This window comes from Lathyrus oleraceus, chromosome 1, assembly GCF_024323335.1.
Source record: "Lathyrus oleraceus cultivar Zhongwan6 chromosome 1, CAAS_Psat_ZW6_1.0, whole genome shotgun sequence".
Classification (NCBI taxonomy): domain Eukaryota; kingdom Viridiplantae; phylum Streptophyta; class Magnoliopsida; order Fabales; family Fabaceae; genus Lathyrus; species Lathyrus oleraceus.
Window position 1 is genome coordinate 120,744,074 of NC_066579.1, and position 23,207 is coordinate 120,767,280.

Genomic DNA, 23,207 nt, shown 5'->3' on the forward strand with positions numbered 1-23,207 from the left:
TCAACACCTAAGTTCCATTGATATTGACAAGACTTGATTGGATCAACCAAGAATCAAGGGTTTGTTGTGAATCACGAGCATGAAGTCTGGGTAAGAACCATCCCAAGGGAGTGAGTTAAGGATAAAAACCTGTAGATCATGTTCTAAAAAGTTGCCAGAGTCTTAATTCCATCTATCAAATATTATAGGTTAGGATGACTGACTGATCAACCCATAATATTGTCAAGAGAAACTCGTCTGAGTGTAGTATTGCGTAACAACTGTTATCAAGTCTACACTTGAACAATCTCCGCACTACGTCCTAAATAGGCCAAGAGGGGTTAAATGTTCTACGGTCCTCAGCTTCTCGGACCCCAAATCAGAGATAGTAATGCTTAACCATAAATACTTGTGTGACATTCCTAACTCCAAACGAGTCTCCACTGAGTAGATGGGTCTCAAGCCAACTTGTTAAGGACTACTCCACGCAAGTCAAACATGACTATACCATCTTCCTATCTTAATTGCACTCAAGTTCGGGTTAGAACTTATCTCACCACTCAGAGATCACCAAGCACAACAAGAAGATTATATCACACAAACAAATGTACATACATCAAATATATACAATTATACACACACACACACACACAAAAGTAGGCTAAACCCACTGGAGACTTCTCCCTAGCAGAGTCGCCACTTATTTTCTGAAGCAGTAAATTCATGACCATCAACCTATGGATAAACTAGACGTCAACAAAACCAGAGTCGCCACCGCGCTTTTATTGTTTCCATGGGAAAAGCGAAAAGTACAAACAAAACCCAAAAACAAGAAGTTTTCAAATCAAAACTAGTAAAATTCCAGAGATTACAGGTAAGGGGGTTGGTTACACAGAGGGAAGGTGTTAGCACCCAAGGTATCCTAGGTACTCTTAGGGAGCCCTTTCTTGTGTGCATATGTGTTTTTGTACAAAATGATTTTTGCAATAAAATAGAATGGAGGGATGAAAAAAGAATTCATTAATTATATTTTTATGTTTGAAAAGACCTTCAGACTTGTGCCTACATACCAACATAAAAAATGAGGGATCAAAACCTCGTAGTTTGTGGTATCAATTTCAAAGTGAGTGCATTGCTTTTAACAAAAAAACTTTAAGTTTAGAAAGGCCAAAAGGCCTAAAATGATTTGAATGAATGTTACTTCTTTTTGTCTTTTTAAATTTTAAGTCAAGTATAGTTAAATTTATTTACAAGTTTTGATTAAGATAAGATTTTAAAAATTCAATGGCATAAGGCCAAAGTTTCTAGTTTTCAATAAGGTCAAAGTTTAGAAAACAAACACAAGCAAAGAAGATTTAAAAAAAAGGGGGAAGAGATTTTGAAATTAAAGAAGTGGGGAGGAGATGAAGAGACTAATCCTAAGCATAAAATTAAAAGTTGAGAGTTGAAAATATCTGACCAATGGGCTGCAATCCAATAGACAAAAATGTCATATAGAAACCCAAATTTCCCTTGGACTTTAGAATCAAGCAACAAATAATACACAAATAACAAGTTGAAGAGCAAGGCATCAAATAAAGATAACCACATCCAAGCTTAGCAACTCCATGATATTCTTCAAAATTTCCCATGTATCAGATGACTTCCAAGATGGCATAAGTCACAGGTTCAAAATAACAGCTTCAGAATGATCATGTTGCAGATGAACTCAAATGGATCTTCAATGATGTATCAAATGAAATTTCAATTCTCAAGCCTTTGGTCTCATGAAAGTTGGCATTGGCCAAGTCCTTTTGCATAGGGAGTATTGCCTAAATTCTAAGTCCAATAGTCTCAGATCAAACCAACAGTCCACACAAGATATTTTTTAGGGTTTTTGTTCTTATTATGTACATTAAGGTCAAAAGGTGAATTAGAAGTTAGTATTGCTTTTGCTTTGCTTCTGTTTAAGTCATTCTTTGGAGAACACTCAACCCACTTATCACAAGCATGGATCCTTGAACCAAGACATCTTCCAAAGGAAGGAAAAAAGGCCAAGTTTCCATACAATACCATGAAAGAGGGGAGACTTACAATCTCACTAACTAGAATGCTATGCCTTTTGTGTCAAAATTTAGCGCTATGTTAAGCAATCGTAATTGGATTTATGTAGAAGTCACAACTATTTGAGGCGGGTAATAGAATTTAGGTGTTAATGCATGTTAGAGACATAGTATAATGTATTATGCTCATGAAACATACCACACACAAAAAGAATATGCAAAGTGGGGGACCTAATCTCATCCATACTCATGTTGATTTTGCAACCAACTAGCCTTAGGATATAGAGATATTATAGGTCCATGACATAAATGTATAAAGAAGGGGAATGAGATGAAGAGGGAGGGGGAATAGATCAAACACAAATTGGACAAAGGAGGACTTTTACCAAATTAAGATCATTCATTCATTTTGGGAGATGGAATGTACATTCCATTAATCCCCTAAGTCCAATGATCTTAACATAACAAAGTCAAATCAACCTTGACCAAGGCCCAACAGCACAAGTCAAACTCACAAAGTCAATTAAAATGGCTCTTCACAATTTATTTGGCATTTAATCAATTAAAAATATCAAAATATTGCATTAAATTAAATTATGGTTGGTTAACTTCCTAAAACCTCATGAAAACACCAAAGAAATGGCCATGAGATTTATCATAGGTCAAACAAGGTCAAAGAACCTTGGAGAAAAAATTTCAAAATTTTTGGAAACTTAAGAGTATTTTTAAACAATTAAAAGTATTCATAAAATCAATTAAATCATGAAAATATTAATAATGATCCAAAAAATAATTTTAATTCAGAAAATGAAAGAGGATTTTATTTAAATTTTTTTGGTGAAACTCATATTTTTTGGATCAATATTAAAATTAATATGAATTAATGAAAATAAGAGAAATAAAATGAAAATAAATTAAATTAGAAAAACGTGGACCACTTGATCTCCCTCATTAATTGAGGTGGAAGATCAAGTGGTGGAAAACGCGCGTTCCATGGTACATTTGAGTGAGTGCACCACACAGCTGGTAATCAAAAGGAGCACTCATGATTAAAACATTCTGGAATGATCCAATGGCTCAGAACGTGTCCAGCACATCGCCGGAGCAAACTACCGGTCATCTTCTCCGATGACCGTGGCCAGACTGGTTCTCTCATCACCATCATATAAATGAAAAAAGAGGACATGATTGTTAATACCTTAGGATTGGCATTAATTTTGTAAAACAAATAATGTAATCATCTCTGTTGTTTTAATATGTTAGGTTGAAGAAGTTCAACATCTGGACCAACATGTCATGTACGATGTCACGACATCATGCCTGTGACATCGTACATGTGTAGAAAACTGAATTAATTAATTCAGTATATATTCTGGGATTAGTAAGGATATTTGGTGAATATCCTAGCTCCCATGTGGAGGTCTTAAAGACTCAATCAGAACATATATATAGGCTCAAAATAAGGAGATATATATGGAGAGATTTTAGGATTGAAGACCTTGTTTGTAGCAGAAATTTTCTGCTGTATTTGTAACAGCAAAGAACAAGTTTGCTGCGATTTCTGAAGGCCCAAATCCAGTTGGGTGATTAGGTTATAAATAGCATATTGTAACCTAGTTTTTGTAAGCCTCTTAGAATGAACTTTTAGGGGTGTGTGTGAGGTAAACCTCCCAATCTGTGGGAAGGTTACCATGTGTTTCTCAGTGGTAAAAGCTGAGAGTATTTGTAACTCAAAGCCTGTAGGCAAGAGTGATTATGTTCTTGAATGAAGTTGTGAAGCAAGTTCGAGGTGTTTGAACATTACATTGTATTTGTAGTGATAGGAATGGAAACTGGAGGTTTCTATCTAGGAGTTCCAGGGTATAGATTGCATTGGGTAGGGATTAAGTGAAGACTTGTAAACGCGGGAGTTTAACTCTGAATTAATACTGCTGATAGTGGATCTTCTTCCTGGCTTGGTAGCCCCCAGATGTAGGTCATGTTGGACCGAACTGGGTAAACAATTCTCTGTGTTTGTTTTCCTTCTGCATGTTATAATCCTGTCTGCCATAACTCAGGTTGTATTGCAGTCTGCTAACCAAGATGATAACAGACCTGGTACATATCCTTCTGTGTGAATGTCAATCAGAATGTTTTAACATTCATCACTGACCGCATATACTGAACCTTAGGCATGGTGATCTCAGTTCAGTATTTAAGTAAGTCTGATCCTCAAAAGGATAACAGACCTGGCCAAAGGATCATAGTGAAACTGTCAAACTGGATGTCTTGACAGTTGTTCATGTAGACTGATACTGGAGTAGAGACTGGTTAGTCTTTTACAGTATAGCAAAGTCAGCACAGTCAGGTTTCAGGAACATAACAGAGTCAGCATGAGGAATATGTTCTGGATGTCAACCTGAATGTTGTAACATTCACACCTGACTGCTTGGGCTAAATTGTAGGATAATTAGTTTTTCTGGTTCAATATTTTTCTCAGGCTAATTTAAGGAATCCAACAGTTGAGCTAAAATTCAGGAAAATAACAACTAACCTACAATTAATGAAACTAACAACTAGCACATTTGTCAGCTCCCTAATGTGTGGAAATTAGGTTACCTTGTTTGACTTGTAGGTTAGGATACACCAGTACTAAGCCAGCAAATTGAAATACAGTAACAGGTGATGTGCAATTCAATATTGATATATCATGCTGATAACTGTCCAAACACAACAGAAGTAAGTATGGTATTTGATCTCTGTTGTGTCTCTGTACTAGAAGGACAAAACTAAATGCTCTTTCATTCTAAGGTAATACAGTAGCAAATGTTATGACTACTGTGAAAGCGTGCTTGAGTACAGGGTTTTAATTTGTATAACTGTCTTGATGTATTAGTTACAATGTTGGATCAGATGTCATGACTTTTAGCAGAACATCTGAATTCTGACTACACCAGAATTTCAATTGGTATTAGAGCAGGCATCCTGTCTGTTTCTGGATGAGATCCATGGGTGATACTTTCTGGTATCTTGCAAGGAGTTATGTTAGTATTGATGCTGGAACCTGTGAAAGGCTCTGTATTTTCCCTGAATGGTCCCTTGAAGTAGGCGGATGGACTGTTCATGACGGGAATGGTGTGTACCTGTCTCTGGAGGTTGGCAATTGGCCTGTGTGTGGGACAGCTGTGCCAGTATTGAATCACATTCAAACTTGGTATGGTCTTGGAGGCTGATCTGGTAAAATGTGTGTTCATAGGTTGAGTTGTATTATGATTTCCGCTGCATAATACCTGACAAAACTCAAACTCTGATGTAGTTTCCCCTCATGTGGATGAAAGAATGTTGTATTCAAGATTTCATCATATTCTAGTGAAGATGTCAAAGATACTTGAGTCTCATCAAGTCCACTCTTCTTGGTAAGAATCACCTGATCACTGATTCTTGTACTCTCCTGGGTAGTGTATATGAAGACCTTGAAGACTTTCAAGGAGGGCCTGCTTCAAGGAGGTTAAACTAATGTTCTATGTGATGTTAGAACATGTTGTTCAACAAGTATGCAGCTACTGGTTGAAGAGCAGATGTTTTTAGGAGTCAAACAAAGGAATACCTTGGTTTGAAACCTACTCCTGACCTGGAAGAGGAGACATCTGTGTGTGCTAAGTTGACAAGGGTAGGGTCAACTGTGTGTGTGCTCAAGAAGGTCACTTTTAGAAGTCTAATCTCTAGAAGTGGAGCTGGTTGAGGTGTGACATTGTGCAATTTCTTACTGGTTGCCTTACTCCTGTAGATTGATCAGGGTGGGATAGTTGTTCCCTGAAGTACTATGTAGTGGTGGAAGACAAGTCCCCTGAATGTTAGAAGTCAATATTGGGGTAACCTGATTGCTATATCATTTAAGAGGATTGGAACCATGAATCTTGTTATTCAAACACCACGATCAGAAGTGGCAGTTCTTTCAAGGAGTGAGAATATGAAGATTCAGAGGTTGGTTGAGGTAGTATGCTCTGGCAATGCATATCTACCATGGACTGGTGTTGTTGTCTTTCACTAGTACTTATGGTCAGCTGAAGTCTGATTGGTGTGATTGGAGTATGTCTAGGTATAACTCATAGAGTTAGGTGCCACTGGTAGGGATGGTGTATGTCATGTTGAGACATGTCTGTACAATGCATGGATATTGGTGTGAAGTTTCCATGATTGTTAATTTGAGGGGGAGTTTTGGTTAACCTCCTCACATTTGGTCAGCCTAGGGTATGGTTGGTTGTTGACCTGTGTCACATGGTTCTGGTGGTTGTGTGACACATTTGCAAGGAAGAATTCATCTCTCTCATTCCTAAGGGTGAATTTAATCTGGGAAGACTTTCAAAATTGTCGAGGTGCTTGCAAGCAGAAGATGTTGACACAAGAAGAGTACTTTCAAAGTATTCTTATGGTGGAAGTATCTGAAAGGATAATTGGGAAAGGATTTAAGATCAATGTCTACTTGTGCCAAGTACAAGTGTTTAATTGATTATCCTTGGAGCTCAAGATAACTGATGTTCTTAAAGATGTTGGAACATCACTTCTTCAAGACCCTGTGCAGAATCACAGGAAGGATAGTACATTGGCTTATGATCTATCTCTTTGGTGGCAGCAAAAGCATATGATCTCTGAAAAGGTTTCCTGGCAAGAAACATGTTCAGCCTTGGTATGTACAAGAAGAAGAAGACATCATAGTCTTGATGGTGGTTACTTGGATCAGTTTATTCCTGATCTAGGTAAGGAAGTGCATTAGCTTATGCACACTGTGGAGTCAAGAACAAGTGGCAACAGTCTTAACATCATGGAAACAGCCTTGCTTTAGGATGTGGAGTCCTTGGTATAGCTGAAGGGTTAGTTTCTAACTGGTCCTTCTGAAGACTCATGCATCAGAGTGTCTGATGTCTTTGGAGAAGAAGCAGGGATTCATCAAGGTGTGAGCTTGGATGACTTAACTGCAAACCTGCAGGATGGAGGTTGTTTACTCAAACTTGGTTCCACAATCAAGTCTATGAGAACATTGAACTCTTGTTCTGTGAAGGGAGGAAGTTCTTTCAAGTGGCAGAAGAAGGAGCTGAATTCAACAGCTAGATGTCAAAACACAATGTTGTGACATTTGGTTCAACATCAGATTCTTAGTTGGTGAAGTGACACATCAACTTGAGATAGAAGGGTCTACAGGGTTGTAGATTGGATACTTCAAAAAGGTCGTTCTCGTTGCAGTTCTTTGGGGCTGATGGATAGAAAGGATGTTACATGTTCATCTAAGTTTTGTTCAACATGTAGCTTGAAGTTCAAGTCTCACTTGGAAGGTCAAAATATCTTTGGGAGAGGTCTCATAAACGTGGAGAGGTCAAAGAATGGCATTTGACTTTTTCATATGAGGATTCATGAAGGAGGTAATCAACCAGTGGCATTTGGTCTATCTCAGAAGTGAGTTCGAAGAATCAAGATAATCCACATATGGCAGCTGATTATTCTTGAGGAAAGTCTGAGACAAATTACTTTTGAGCAGAAAAGTAGTAAGTTGAAGACAAAAGGAGGTGTTTTCTATTCATCTCTTGGAGCTTGTGGCAGGAGTTCTGAGCTATCTATGGAAGATTATCTCTTGTAATGGGATGAAAACGTATATGTCCCAATTTATGTCTGGGTTCTTCTTAATCAAGATGGTGACTCAGTGATATCTGAAGACTATCAGATGGTGTTCCTTGTTATGTTGTGAAGGATGTCCCAGCTGATGTTAGAACATCTTGTGAAGGGGTCTTCTGTTCTGGTTAGAAGAGAGAGTGACACAGAGTGTGGATGTGGTCAGCCAAGAGGGTTGAACAGAGGGGGTACTCTTGAAGACATGAAGATGCGTCTTATGTTTTCCATTCATCAAGTGGTCTGGATTCTCTTTGAATCAGGTAGTATGTGAAGGTCCAACTTTCGGGTGTTGGATATGCTCATGAGTGACCTCCAAGTTTCAAGAGGAGAGAAGGTTGTCCATGACAGGGGGAGTTTTGTCATCAAGCTTGTGGTCTACCTATTCTCAGATAACTAGGTATGGCACCTTGTCAGTTATCAGGATGCTATGATGTATGTCAAGGCTGAGTGAGCAGAAGAATGTCTGACCGGATGTCATGACATTGCCCTGGACAATGCTGTCAATTCCTTCTGAATCTTAAAGTCATTAGGAATTATAAGGGTGATGTGTCTAATTCTAATAAATCAGAATAAGCCTGAGGGCTACAGCTGTGTGGTACAGGGGGAGTAACCATCTGCTGAAGTGTGGGAATTTGGCTGTAGCAGTGCCAGATGTCGAGTCTCTACTGGAGGTATGACAGGGGTCTTGGGAAATGTTGAATACTGGCAGAATGCAGGAAAAAGCCGCGTGGAATGTTAAGACATCGCGTGCAACGTGTCTGACTGCATATATGGAATAGTCTCCATGCACTAGAACTGCTGTTTTGGAAAAGAAACAGTCAAGAGCCATAAAAGGTATTCAAAGATAGTCTGAGATTTTGTTGGTGATTCTCTGACTGTTTCTCAGCAAAAATTAATGAATCTTGATCAAGCATTTATTCCTACCGTTAATTCCTAAGCACGAGCTGGACTATTTAAAGGATGTAATAGCCCTCTTCTTCTTACAAGAGAAACACTCCATTCCCTCAGAATCATGGGGTATGTTAAGGTTTGGGCAAGCTGCGCCTGGATCTGGTTTTGTGAGGGGTGCCTTTACAAATGTTTAGCTAAAAAGGGGGAGAGAAATACGTTTCTGGGGTTGAGAATGTACCAGAAGCAAGCTAACTGTGGTAGCAAACAGAAGTTGGTGTCAGGCACAAAATCCACCAACTGGGTATATCACTTGTGTCTTGTGATCTGAGTTAAGAGGACAGTTGTGTCTTGAGATCTGAGTTACATTATCTATGTACTCAGCATTACATATTCTTTCGGAAGCTCTCCTGTTGAGGGAAAGGGTTCTGGTACAACTGATCCGTGTTCCTCTACTTCCTCATGTACACCAACCATGGTGTTTGTGGTGGTGGAGTCAATGACAGAGATGAAGAGCATACCTGTAATGGGATGTTTTGTCCAGTGTAATGTTTATTTGTTTTAGCTAAAATTTGCCAAAGGGGGAGATTGTTAATACCTTAGGATTGGCATTAATTTTGTAAAACAAATAATGTAATCATCTCTGTTGTTTTAATATGTTGGGTTGAAGAAGTTCAACATCTGGACCAACATGTCATGTACGATGTCACGACATCATGCCTGTGACATCGTACATGTGTAGAAAACTGAATTAATTAATTCAGTATATATTCTGGGATTAGTAAGGATATTTGGTGAATATCCTAGCTCCCATGTAGAGGTCTTAAAGACTCAATCAGAACATATATATAGGCTCAAAATAAGGAGATATATATGGAGAGATTTTAGGATTGAAGACCTTGTTTGTAGCAGAAATTTTCTGCTGTATTTGTAACAGCAAAGAACAAGTTTGCTGCGATTTCTGAAGGCCCAAATCCAGTTGGGTGATTAGGTTATAAATAGCATATTGTAACCTAGTTTTTGTAAGCCTCTTAGAATGAACTTTTAGGGGTGTGTGTGAGGTAAACCTCCCAATCTGTGGGAAGGTTACCATGTGTTTCTCAGTGGTAAAAGCTGAGAGTATTTGTAACTCAAAGCCTGTAGGCAAGAGTGATTATGTTCTTGAATGAAGCTGTGAAGCAAGTTCAAGGTGTTTGAACATTACATTGTATATATAGTGATAGGAATGGAAACTGGAGGTTTCTATCTAGGAGTTCCTAGGTATAGATTGCATTGGGTAGGGATTAAGTGAAGACTTGTAAACGGGGGAGTTTAACTCTGAATTAATACTGCTGATAGTGGATCTTCTTCCTGGCTTGGTAGCCCCCAGATGTAGGTCATGTTGGACCGAACTGGGTAAACAATTCTCTGTGTTTGTTTTCCTTCTGCATGTTATAATCCTGTCTGCCATAACTCAGGTTGTATTGCAGTCTGCTAACCAAGATGATAACAGACCTGGTACATATCCTTCTGTGTGAATGTCAATCAGAATGTTTTAACATTCATCACTGACCGCATATACTGAACCTTAGGCACGGTGGTCTCAGTTCAGTATTTAAGTAAGTCTGATCCTCAAAAGGATAACAGACCTGGCCAAAGGATCATAGTGAAACTGTCAAACTGGATGTCTTGACAGTTGTTCATGTAGGCTGATACTGGAGTAGAGACTGGTTAGTCTTTTACAGTATAGCAAAGTCAGCACAGTCAGGTTTCAAGAACATAACAGAGTCAGCATGAGGAATATGTTCTGGATGTCAACCTGAATGTTGTAACATTCACACCTGACTGCTTGGGCTAAATTGTAGGATAATTAGTTTTTCTGGTTCAGTATTTTTCTCAGGCTAATTTAAGGAATCCAACAGTTGAGCTAAAATTCAGGAAAATAACAACTAACCTACAATTAATGAAACTAACAACTAGCACATTTGTCAGCTCCCTAATGTGTGGAAATTAGGTTACCTTGTTTGACTTGTAGGTTAGGATACACCAGTACTAAGCCAGCAAATTGAAATACAGTAACAGGTGATGTGCAATTCAATATTGATATATCATGCTGATAACTGTCCAAACACAACAGAAGTAAGTATGGTATTTGATCTCTGTTGTGTCTCTGTACTAGAAGGACAAAACTAAATGCTCTTTCATTCTAAGGTAATACAGTAGCAAATGTTATGACTACTGTGAAAGCGTGCTTGAGTACAGGGTTTTAATTTGTATAACTGTCTTGATGTATTAGTTACAATGTTGGATCAGATGTCATGACTTTTAGCAGAACATCTGAATTCTGACTACACCAGAATTTCAATTGGTATTAGAGCAGGCATCCTGTCTGTTTCTGGATGAGATCCATGGGTGATACTTTCTGGTATCTTGCAAGGAGTTATGTTAGTATTGATGCTGGAACCTGTGAAAGGCTCTGTATTTTCCCTGAATGGTCCCTTGAAGTAGGCGGATGGACTGTTCATGACGGGAATGGTGTGTACCTGTCTCTGGAGGTTGGCAATTGGCCTGTGTGTGGGACAGCTGTGCCAGTATTGAATCACATTCAAACTTGGTATGGTCTTGGAGGCTGATCTGGTAAAATGTGTGTTCATAGGTTGAGTTGTATTATGATTTCCGCTGCATAATACCTGACAAAACTCAAACTCTGATGTAGTTTCCCCTCATGTGGATGAAAGAATGTTGTATTCAAGATTTCATCATATTCTAGTGAAGATGTCAAAGATACTTGAGTCTCATCAAGTCCACTCTTCTTGGTAAGAATCACCTGATCACTGATTCTTGTACTCTCCTGGGTAGTGTATATGAAGACCTTGAAGACTTTCAAGGAGGGCCTGCTTCAAGGAGGTTAAACTAATGTTCTATGTGATGTTAGAACATGTTGTTCAACAAGTATGCAGCTACTGGTTGAAGAGCAGATGTTTTTAGGAGTCAAACAAAGGAATACCTTGGTTTGAAACCTACTCCTGACCTGGAAGAGGAGACATCTGTGTGTGCTAAGTTGACAAGGGTAGGGTCAACTGTGTGTGTGCTCAAGAAGGTCACTTTTAGAAGTCTAATCTCTAGAAGTGGAGCTGGTTGAGGTGTGACATTGTGCAATTTCTTACTGGTTGCCTTACTCCTGTAGATTGATCAGGGTGGGATAGTTGTTCCCTGAAGTACTAACAGGTGATGTGCAATTCAATATTGATATATCATGCTGATAACTGTCCAAACACAACAGAAGTAAGTATGGTATTTGATCTCTGTTGTGTCTCTGTACTAGAAGGACAGAACTAAATGTTCTTTCATTCTAAGGTAATACAGTAGCAAATGTTATGACTACTGTGAAAGCGTGCTTGAGTACAGGGTTTTAATTTGTATAACTGTCTTGATGTATTAGTTACAATGTTGGATCAGATGTCATGACTTTTAGCAGAACATCTAAATTCTGACTACACCAGAATTTCAATGATCTTGAAGAAAAATGGTGTAGATCACGAATATGACCTCAATTTAACCTAACTCAAAGTATATTGAGAGATACATGGAGTTGAATTTTAAGGTGTATGAACTGAGTTGCTTCGATTTGACCTCAAAGCAACTCAATCTTCTTGCCTACATTTGTAGGACTTCAGACAACCAAGGATCTAAGAGAATTGATGAGAATTGAGAGAGAATCGAAGAGAAGAAAAATCTGGAAAAATACCTTCAATGTTGTGCAGAACTTGATCTCTCTTGTTTCAATTCGTGCTTGATCTTGCTTATGGAGCTTGCAGAAGTTGATTAGGAATGGTACAAGGCTTTGGATCCTGCAGTTTTTGAATCTCCAAACAGTGAGATTTAAACTCAAATTTCAAGTGAAATTTATCAGGTTTTCCTTTCAATTGTGAGGGTTTCAAAGGTTGGAGGCAAAGCTGGCGCGCCAGGTCTTTCAAATCTGATGCAATGGACCTCTATTTATAGCAAATGCAAGTGACATTTGCACACTTGAAAATGCTTCTAAATTTGGCAATGTGAAGCGCACATTCGCATTGGCATGTACAGGCCCATGAAGCAACTCAATTAGGTCTAAATGCAAGTGAGATTGAGTCTGAATGAGAATTGGATTGCAAGGCAAGAGTGTATTGATATTTGAAGAATGATTCTTGCCAACTAATACAACCATGTTCAAGCCATGCGCATACCCTTCAAACCTTATCCAAAATGAATGAATTTAGAGTCTTTGGAAAGGTTAGATCAAGGGGAACAACTCTTATGTTGAACACTTTTCCATTTGGAACTCGTATCATGTTGAATTTTGAGGTGGAAGTTTGGAAATTTCAACATGTCAAAATATTTTCGAAGTGTTAAGCCATATGTTCAATTATTCCACCTTGGCTAACTTTTTATGTGAGTTCCACATAAGAAAAGTGTATATATCAAAGTTTTAGCCCTTTCAAAAACCTTCAAAATGGTAACCAATGTGACATCATTTGGATTTGGGATGAACGTGTTATGCATTTTTGAAGTTGAGGAAAATCACTTGTTCAATGGTATTGGTCTAAAATGACCTATAATCTATCCTCATATCACATGCTCATAAAAGTTGAATTAACTCTTACTCCAAACATCAAAGTTGAGGTAGACACATTAAATTTGATTGTGAAACTTGGAAATCTTTCATATCATAAAAATTGAGTAAGTTATGGACTTGGCAAGTTGACTTTAAAATTAGGGTTTAGACAAAATGACCTATAATCTTTCAACATAAAAAATGACTTTACAAGCAAAAATAGCTCTAGACCTCAACATGAAAGTTGTTTGTAATGCCATATAGAGTAACATTTCTATTGGAATCATTTTCATATGATGAAAATTGTAGGAGATAGAGTCTAGGGGAACCTAGTTTTGATCAGATGAATTCCTCTGGTCAACCACCATGAACCACCTTGCTAAATAGAAATTATCTTGACTTTTTGGACTCACGGGAGATCATATATGCATAAGATGATGAAATTTTGAAGTGCCCCTTGGAGTATTTGATCAATTGGTGAAGAAGCTTATCGAAGAAGTTACTCAAGATACCCAGATGAACTAGGGTTTCCAAGGCAAACCAACTCTAAACTCTTGAAGAATTCTTGATCAAAATAACATGTAGAGATCATGGGGACTCATATATGATGCCTAGAGCCATTATGGATCATTCCTTGGTTGAGCTCTTAGAAATGAGGGTCTTAAACCCTAGATGTGAACTTGATGGATCAAAGGTGATCATGTGCCCTCCCTACAAAAGAGTTTGACAAATACAAAGACATATTTTTGGTATTTTGGTTAGTAAATGATAAAATACAAAGTATGATACAATCACATGGTGCTTGGTGATATCTCCCAAAACAAACCCAATGAAAGAGGGGTAAGAAGGATGCCAAGGTATGATCCCAATGCTAATGCATATGATGAGATAGCATCAGGGATCTTAGGGTCAAAATTGGGGTCTTACACTATCATGGTTAGGGTTTCTGAACATCTTGATCAGGAATCCTTTAATGACTTCATTCAGGAATCTATGGGAAATACCACCAATAGAAGCACTGATGTTTTTCGACATTGGAATCACTAAAGATTCCAACCTGATGATAGTGACCAAGGAAACTGTTGATGGTTTCGTGAAGATAGATAAGGCCACTGAGGGCCTTCAATTGCAATTCCAGAAGTTGGACATCACTGAAGATGTCAACATGGAGGTTAGTATGGTCGAAATATCCCAAGAGACCTCCATGGAATTTGACAATGAATGTCAACTAGAAGAGTATAATAAAATAGCCTTCCCCACAGAAGACGAAACTCTGTCTGATTTCCTCTAGAGGTGCCAGAAGAAACAGTTAGAGGTTATGATGTGCCCCCGATGCAGCATCGTGTTCGACAAGAAAGCGGCCCAAAACCTCGAGGGAGTAAGGAGGGTGAAACACCAAGGGGGTCAGAAAGCCTTTCAAGATCAACAGGTTGTTCATCCCATAAGGGCTTTCGACCTAAGGAGGTATTATGATCCAAGAAGGCCGATGGTGAAGCTTAGTGAAGCAAAACGAAAGAGTCCTGCTGCTAAACCCATATCTTTCAAACCCAACGATGAAGCTTCAAATGGAAAGTGGGTGAAGCCAGTCGATGGAAGGAAACACGACCAAGGAAAATGGCAGAACTTTGAGGTCGATAGAGGTTCGTCATTAGCATACTGTCGGGAGTTTCAGGCTAACAAAGAAACCCTCCCATATCTTTGAAAACTGCAAAGGAAAAAAACCCATGACAAGGTATCAATGGAGAAGGGAACAGAGAAGGAGGAAAGCGTAGAGGGATGCTGACGAAAAGGAAAAAGCTAAGTTCAACAGCAATGTGCCTGCAACAAAAAAGGAGGACTTAAGCTTTGACAAAAGAAAGTTTAATACTCCAGCAGAGGCGGTTAGGGAAAAATATGATTGAATGGCTGCAGAAGACAAAATGTTGACATATAATTCCGACTCAGGGTCAGAGGCCTCTTTGGATATCTTAGTCGGTGTTGTATCTGTGATGCCCAGGGAGTTCGACCAAATCATAGAGGTCGAAGACACCGAAAACAATACAGGAAGTGAAATGTCTGCTCATAAGCCAGTATGCTACTATGTGATGAATAATGGTTGCATGGAGGAGCAAAATGCCTTCTTCGAGAGACCCAACGAGGCTATGAAGAGTCACCTTCAGCCTCTCTTTATTACTGGGAAGATCGAAGATATCCCCATTAATAAAATCTTAGTGGACTGCGACGCAACGGTGAATTTGGTACCACACCATATGTTGAGAAAAATTGGCAAGTACGACATAGATGTCAAACCCCACAATATTGTGCATTCCAATTATGAGGAAAAGGTGGGTTCCACCCTTGGTGTAATCCAGGTCGAGTTAACGGTAGATTTTTGGTTAATATTTCTCTTCCTGGATGTTAGGTCGAGCACAAGTGATAGATTCTCTTTGTTAGAATCTATTATGACAGGGGTTTCTGTTGTTTTCTTTTGGATTTTTATTGGGGTTATAGGGGGTTTTCGAGTAGCCTGAATTTGGTATTGAAGTATTAGTACCATTAGACATAACAAAGAGTAAAAAGGATAAGACAAAAATATACCTTTGTAGGCTTGCTTCCTCCCTCAGTTTTCGATTCAAATGGCCTTCTGATTGTTGGTTTCTTGGGTGGGACCTTGGTGGCTAAAACAAAAAATAACATAGAGCAGTTAGTGCAAGCTAAGGGTCAATATCCTAATAGAGGGGTATGATTCAAGAAAAACCTCCCATGTCACACCTTCATATATGTTTGATTCGATGCGAACATCTTCGATCCCTATATGAAGATGCCCTTTGAAACTATCTAGAGTATGCTTAGTCGCAACCACCCACTGGGCTTTTTTCTGTGACTGTTATCGAAGGATTTTAATGCAGTCCCCGCATATAAACCAATCTAGAAATGGAGGGGTAAGGGCCACTCCAAAGTCATCATTAGGTAGTGGAGGGAATTTTAGGGGAAAAAATTCGAAAGCCATTTCGTAGCATTTCTCATGAGGAACGTACGAAGGGATTTTCAGAGTTTCCATTTTCTCTAGAATTTTTTCCTTGAGTGTGACAACTTCTTCGCTGATGGTTTGACTAAGATAATAAGGCCTATAGGCAGTTTCAAAATAATTTTGGAACGCTTGAATTTCTTTGATGAGCATGTAAGTACATTTTTTGGTTCTTTCCTGCACAAGAAGAAAAACTTTATTAAAATGTTGGATAAAGGAGGGGACATCATAAAACTCTTAAGTATAGTAAGTGTTCCACCATATCCCAAAATCTCGAGTACAAATGAAGTTAGCCTCGAAGTTGATAGGGGTGAGTTGGTTCTTGCCAGTGTATCTAGCTATCTATTTAAGGGTGACGACTTCATTATGGACTGCATTGTAGAGGAGGAGGCTACCCTTTCTGTCATATAGCCACTTAGGGAGAGCCTGAGTTAGCCCGAACAGTCGAGCTACAAGGTTGGGTTGATAGGCGATAAAAGTAACTTGAATCATTGAGGGGTTTAGTCGAAGGTTTAAGACCCTGGGAGTAAAAAAAGCTTCCCATATCAGCAGAGATTCTGTCTCTCGTTTTTTGGAGGGAGACGGGAAATGGCTTGTAAACCATTATGGACCACACTTCCTGGCAGCAAGGGGGCCATGCTCGAAGTAAATACAAGGCGCTTGGAGAACATCATGATATAGCCCATGAAAGTTGGTCGAAGAGCTTGTCCTTCGTCGTTGGGGGTTAGTTGGGTCAATCGAATTCCTTCGATTCCTCTATTTTTTACTTCCTCAACTTCTTCATCGACGAGGACTTTATTCGGTAGACTGGTCTCAAACGTGGGATTAAGTCAGAGTTGTAATAACCAAAAGGGACCAGAAAGGATGGGACTTCCTTTCCCCCCCAGGTTCTTCAATTGTGTGACTCCATCACTCAGTGACTCATAAAGGCTTTCCAGTATCATTTAACTTAAGAAAACATCATGTCCAATATGAAATTGGTTCGCCAGGGTAAGGTGCTTCTTGGCGACTTGTATAGATTTCGAGCAGAACACGTAATGAGACAGCCACAAAGCTAAGAAAGCTATGTGTTTCACATTAGAGACGGTGTCAGTGTATTTGTCATGATAGTGTGCAATGTGGGTCAAATACGCTGCTCTAAAGGTCGAAGAAGCTATAGTATCTTAAGAATCAATCTCAGGGTCATATGTGTGTCTAGTAGGTTTTAGCCCTATGATAGCGGATAGGTCGAAAAGTTTTGGTGTGACCATGACACATGGAAGGTGGAAAGTATAATGTGTGTTATCCCAGAAATACAGTGAAGAAACCAACATGGATGCACTATACTCCAAGCCTACTTTCGACAACATTATCAGGTCGTAAATTCCCATGTCTTTCCAGTTTTAGGCTTTGGTTTTTTCAATTTTGTTTAGCCATTCCAATTAATCTTTTGGGTCTTTGAATGAGGGAGTAGCACGAAAATCCCTATATTCGTTGTTCATAAATCTCAAATCTATGGTTTCATTTGTTTTGGGTTTTCAGCAGCGGTTAGTTCAAGCCTAGGTTTCTTCGCTTGCCCTATGGGTTTACATTTATGGTAAGAGGGGAAATATTCCTTAAGTTTGCTAAAATCAGTGTCTAAATCAGTCAAAGGTCCAGATAATGTATGATTTTTACCAGAGACGCAAACAAGGATAAGTACCTGGGAAGCGTAGATCCTGCGTTATTCCTCAGTTTTGGGTTCCAAGATGTATTATTGATTACCCACCATTATTGGAACAGGTAATGTGGTGAAAGGAGGGAGTTCTGAAATCTTCTTAGGAGCTTTTGATTTGACAAATGTTGTCTTGGTAGTTTTGCTTACTTCTTTGGAGGTTTTGCTTAAGGTTGCCATCGTTGTTGAAAGTTGGAAGAAGAGAAGATAATCTGGGTTTTTTGATTGAAGATTATTTGAGGATGAATAGTTAGAGTGCTTGAAAGTTCAGAAAGCGTAAAGAGTGAAATTGGTGAGTTTGTGGCTTTTATAAGTGTGCTTGGAAGAAAAAATGTTTCAAATCAACATTTATGGTTGACAAGTTAGTGAGACACATGTCTTCCTTGAATAGTGTGATGAAGAGGTGGCAATTAGTTCCCAAACCCATGATTTCCTAGGGTCTAGGAAACATGATGATTAAGAAGATTCGGTTGTGGGCTGAAGAGACGTGGTTAGGAAAAATGTAATGATGACTCTGATGTCACCAGACAGCTTTCGACTGAATCTGATACTGGAATCTCTAGTCGAAATTTCTTGGATGAGGAGGACCAGTATGCAGTAGGGACTTTGTAAGACCCCAATTTTTACCCTAAGATCCCTCATGCATTTCATCATAAACATTAGCATTGGGATCATATCTTGGCATCCTCCTTACTCATTTTCATTGGGTTTGTTTTGGGAGAGATCACCAAGCATCATGTGATTATATCATACTTGTATATTATCATTTCGCTAACCAAAATACCAAAAATATGTCTTTGTATCTATCTAACTCTTTTTGTAGGTAGGGCATGATCTCATTAATTCATTGATCACATGTAGGGTTTGAGACCCTCATGAACAAAGAGCACAACCAAGAATTGATACAAGAATGGTTATAAGCATCATATATGAGTCCCATTTATTCCTACATATTATATTGGTCAAGTTTGCTTCAAGAGTTTGAGGGTGATTTGCCTTGGAAACCCTAGTTTAACTAGGTATCTTGAGTAACTTCTCCAACAAGCTATCTTACCAATTGATCAAATTTCTCAAGGGAAACTTAAAATATCATCATCTTATGCATATATGATCTACCATGAGCCAAGAAAGTCAAGATAATGAGAATTTATCAAGTTGGTTGATGGTGGTTGGCCAGATGAATTCATCTGAACAAAACTGGGTCCCCTAGACCGTATCTCCTAAACTTTTCACCATATAAAAATTATTCCAAGATAAAACTTACTCTATATGACATTATAAACAACTTTCATGTTGAGACCTAGAGCTAGTTTTCCTTGAAAAATCATTTTCTATGTTGAAACATTATAGGTCATTTTGTCTAAACCCTAATTTGAAAGTCAACTTCCCAAGGCCATAACTTGTTCAATTTTTATGAGATGAAATATTTCTTAGTTGCACAATACAATTAAATGTGTCTACTTCAACTTTTATGTTTGGAGTGAGAGGTAATTCAACTTCTTTGCACATGTGATATGAGGCTACATTATAGGTCACTTTTGACCTATACCATTGATCAAGTGATTTTGCCAAACTTCAAATATGGAAAACTCTATCATTTCAAATCCAAATGAAATTAAATTTGTTACCATTTTGAAGGTCTTTGAGAGATCTACAACTTTGATGAATACACTTTTCTCATTTGAAGCTCCTATAAAAAGTTAAGCAAGGTGGAATATTGAGACATATGGCTAGACACTTAGAAATTTTTTGATATGTCAAACTTTTCCAAACTTACACCTTAAATATCTCCTAGTTCCAAGCTCCAAATGAAAAAGTGTTCAACATCAAACTTGTTCCTCTGGATCTCACCTTTCCAAAGAGCTAAAATTCATGCATTTTGGATGAGAAATGCATAGGCTGCACATGGCTTAAATAGGCTGGTATCATGTGTCATGGATCCAACTTCAAGTATCAATGTTTAAATTGCCTTGCATTCCAAGCTTGCTTCAACACATCTGAACTTCAAATTTGGACTTTCAGCAATCATTTGATGGGCCTATGCGCGCCCATGTAGCTTGCTTACATCATTTTTGCCAAAATTGGAAACTTGAAGGAGTGTGCAATTATCATTTGAATTCTCTATAAATTGAACTGCATTTTCTTAGAATTGACACACACCTTGCGCCAGCTTTGAACCCCCACAGAAAACCCTTTGCATTGAGAGGATAAACCTGAAAAATTCAGTTGAATTTGAGCTTGAATCTCCACTGTTTTGGAATTCAATTCTCCAGGAGTTCTTTGATTCTAAGCCATTCCATTCCTCTTCTGCAAGCATTTGAAGTGAAGCAAAGCACGATTCAGATCACGATTTAGCTAGCTCAGACCTCCATTGAAGTTAGTTTGCAGAACTTTTTAACTCTTTGATTCTCCTTGTTTATTACTCAATTCTCTTGATTTTTGTGTTGGCTGAAGTCCTACCAATGTAGGAAAGGTGTTTGAGTTGTTTTGAGGCTGAATCGAAGCAACTCAAGTCATGAACCTCATTTTTCAATTCCACATATCTCTCAATATAGTTGGAATTGGAAGAAATGGAGGTGATATTCGTGCTCAGTGATGTTTTCTCTTTGAAATCATGTCCCTGTTGGAAATTTTGGTGATGGTTGATGATGACCAGTTCGACGAAGCTCGTCGGAGAAGACAACCAGAGCTCTGGCTCTAGTGATGATGTGTTTGAGGTCTAGACCGTGTGATCCAACTCCTGTGTTCTAATCTCAGTTATGCATTGTGATTAACAAGTTTGCAGGGCAGTTGACTCACATGTTGGTGGAACGCGCGCTGTGGATCATCAGATCTGTCACCTCAATTAATGAGGGGGATTTGATGGTCCACATATTTTAGCATTTTCTGAATTTCCATTTAATTCCATTATTTTCAATAATTCATAATAAATTTAATATTGATCCAAAAAATATAGGACTTTCACCAAAAAAATTCAAATTATTTTCTCTTTCATATTCTGAATTAAAATTATTTTTTGGATCATTATTAATATTTTTCAAGAATTAATTGATTTTTCTATTGTTTTTAATTGTTTTAAAATATTTTTAAGTGTCGAAAAATTATGAAATTTTTTATCCAAGGTTCTTTGACCTTGTTGGACATATGATAAATCACATGGCCATTTATTTGGTGTTTTGATGTGATTTTAAGATTTGGACAAAACATATTTGAATTTAATGCATTATTTTACTATTTTAATTGAATAAATGTCATCTTAATTGTGTTGACCATTTGGATTGACTTATTTGATTTTCTAATTTGTTGTTGGGCCTTGGTCAAGGTTGATTTTACTTTGTCAAGTTAATATTATTGGATTTAAGGGATTGATGAAATGTATATTCCATCTCCCAAAATAAATTATTAATTATTAATTTGGTAAAAGTCCTCCTTTGACCAATTTGTGATCTCATTCATCCCCTTCCCTCTTCATTTAATTCTTCTTCTTCATCCATTCATTTTTAATTAGCCAATGAAATCTCAAGGTCCTAATGCTAGTTAATTGAAAGATTAACATGAATATGAATGAGATTAGGTCACACCTTTTGCATATTTTTGTGTGTGGTATGTTTAATGAGCATAGTTCTTAATATTATGTCTCCAACATGCATTAACACCAAAAGTTTATTGCCCGACCTCAAATAGTTGTGACTTCTACATAAGTCCAATTACGATTGCTTAACATAGCGCTAAATTTGTGACATAAAAGGCATAACCATTCAAGTTAGTATGATTGTAAGTCTCCCCTCTCCCATGGTATTGTATGGAAACTTGGCCTTCTTTCCTTCCTTTGGAAGATGTTTTGGCTCAAGGATCCATGCTTGTGGCAAGTGGGTTGAGTGTTCTCCAAAGAATGTCTTGAAATGAAAAATCAAAACAAAACTAACTATTAACTTACTAACCATTGACTTTTACTTTCAAACTTTTACTTTTAATGCACTTTATTTTAATGTTCTATTATCATTTGTCATTGTACATATCATTCTAATTGTTTATGTTCATGCAATTTTCACTTTGTCCACCAGGACCATATTGTGTGATATTATTTTGCTTTGTGTATATCTTGTTTGTTTGATTGGTCTTTGACCATTAATGCACATAATAATAACAAAAACCCTAAAAGACTTTGAGTGGATTGTTGTTTGATCTCCCCAATTGGACTTAGAACTTAGGCAACATTCCTTTGCTAATGGACTTGGCCAATGCCAACTTATTGAAGAATCAAGAACTTGCAAGTTTGAATTCATCTAATACATCATTCAAGATCTCTCCAGATTCATCTACAACATTAATCATTATTAAGTTGTTATGTTGAACCTGTGACTTGTGCAACTCATCTGCTACATAGGCTATTTTGAATAAGATCTTTGGAGTGGATAAGCCTGGATGAGGCGATCTTTATTTGATGCATTTTCTCTTCAAGACTGATATATTTGTGCATTTGTATGTTGCTTAAATCTAAAAAGTCCAAGGGAATTCTGGGTTTCTATTGACATACTTGTCTATTGGATTGCTCCCATTTGGTCAGATCTTTTCAACTTTAAACTTTTAAATTTTGTGCATAGGATAGTCTCTTCATCTTCTCCCCATTTATTTAATTTCAAAATCTCTTCCTCCATTTTCAAAACCTTCTTTGTGTGAACCACTTTTGTTCTAAACTTTGACCACTTTCAAAAAGATAGAAACTTTGGCCTTATGCCATTGCCTTTTCAAACTCATTTTCTTAAATCAAACTTGTAAATAAACTTAACAAATACCTGACTTAAACTTTAAAAAAAATCCAAAAAGAACTAACTCATTCAAACCATTTTAGGCATTTGTGCGTTTCAAACTTAAATTTTGTTAAAATCAATGCATCCATTTTAAAATTTGTAGCACGAACTACGAGGTTTTGATCCCTCATTTTTATATTGGTACGTAGGCACAAGACCGAAGGTTTTGTCAAACACAAAAATACAATTAATCAATTCTTGTCTTATCCCCCCATTCTATTTGTTTGTAAACATCATTTTATACCAAGTACATATGCACACAAAAAGGGCTCCCTAGGAGTACCTAGGACACTTTGGGTGCTAACACCTTCCCTCTGTGCAACCAACCCCCTTACCTGTGATATCTGATTTTTTTATTAGTTTTTATTTGAAAACTTATTACTAATTGGGTTTTGTTCGCCTTTTTTCCCTTTTCCCTTGGAAACAATAAAATTACGGTGGCGACTCTTGTTAATTGATCTTTAGCTTTTCAATAGCTTAATGATCATGAATTTCCCGCTATAGACTTAGAAATTTTATTTAGTGTTTGAAGACAGTTTCGACTAGAAATTCAAAATTCAAATTAAGGAGG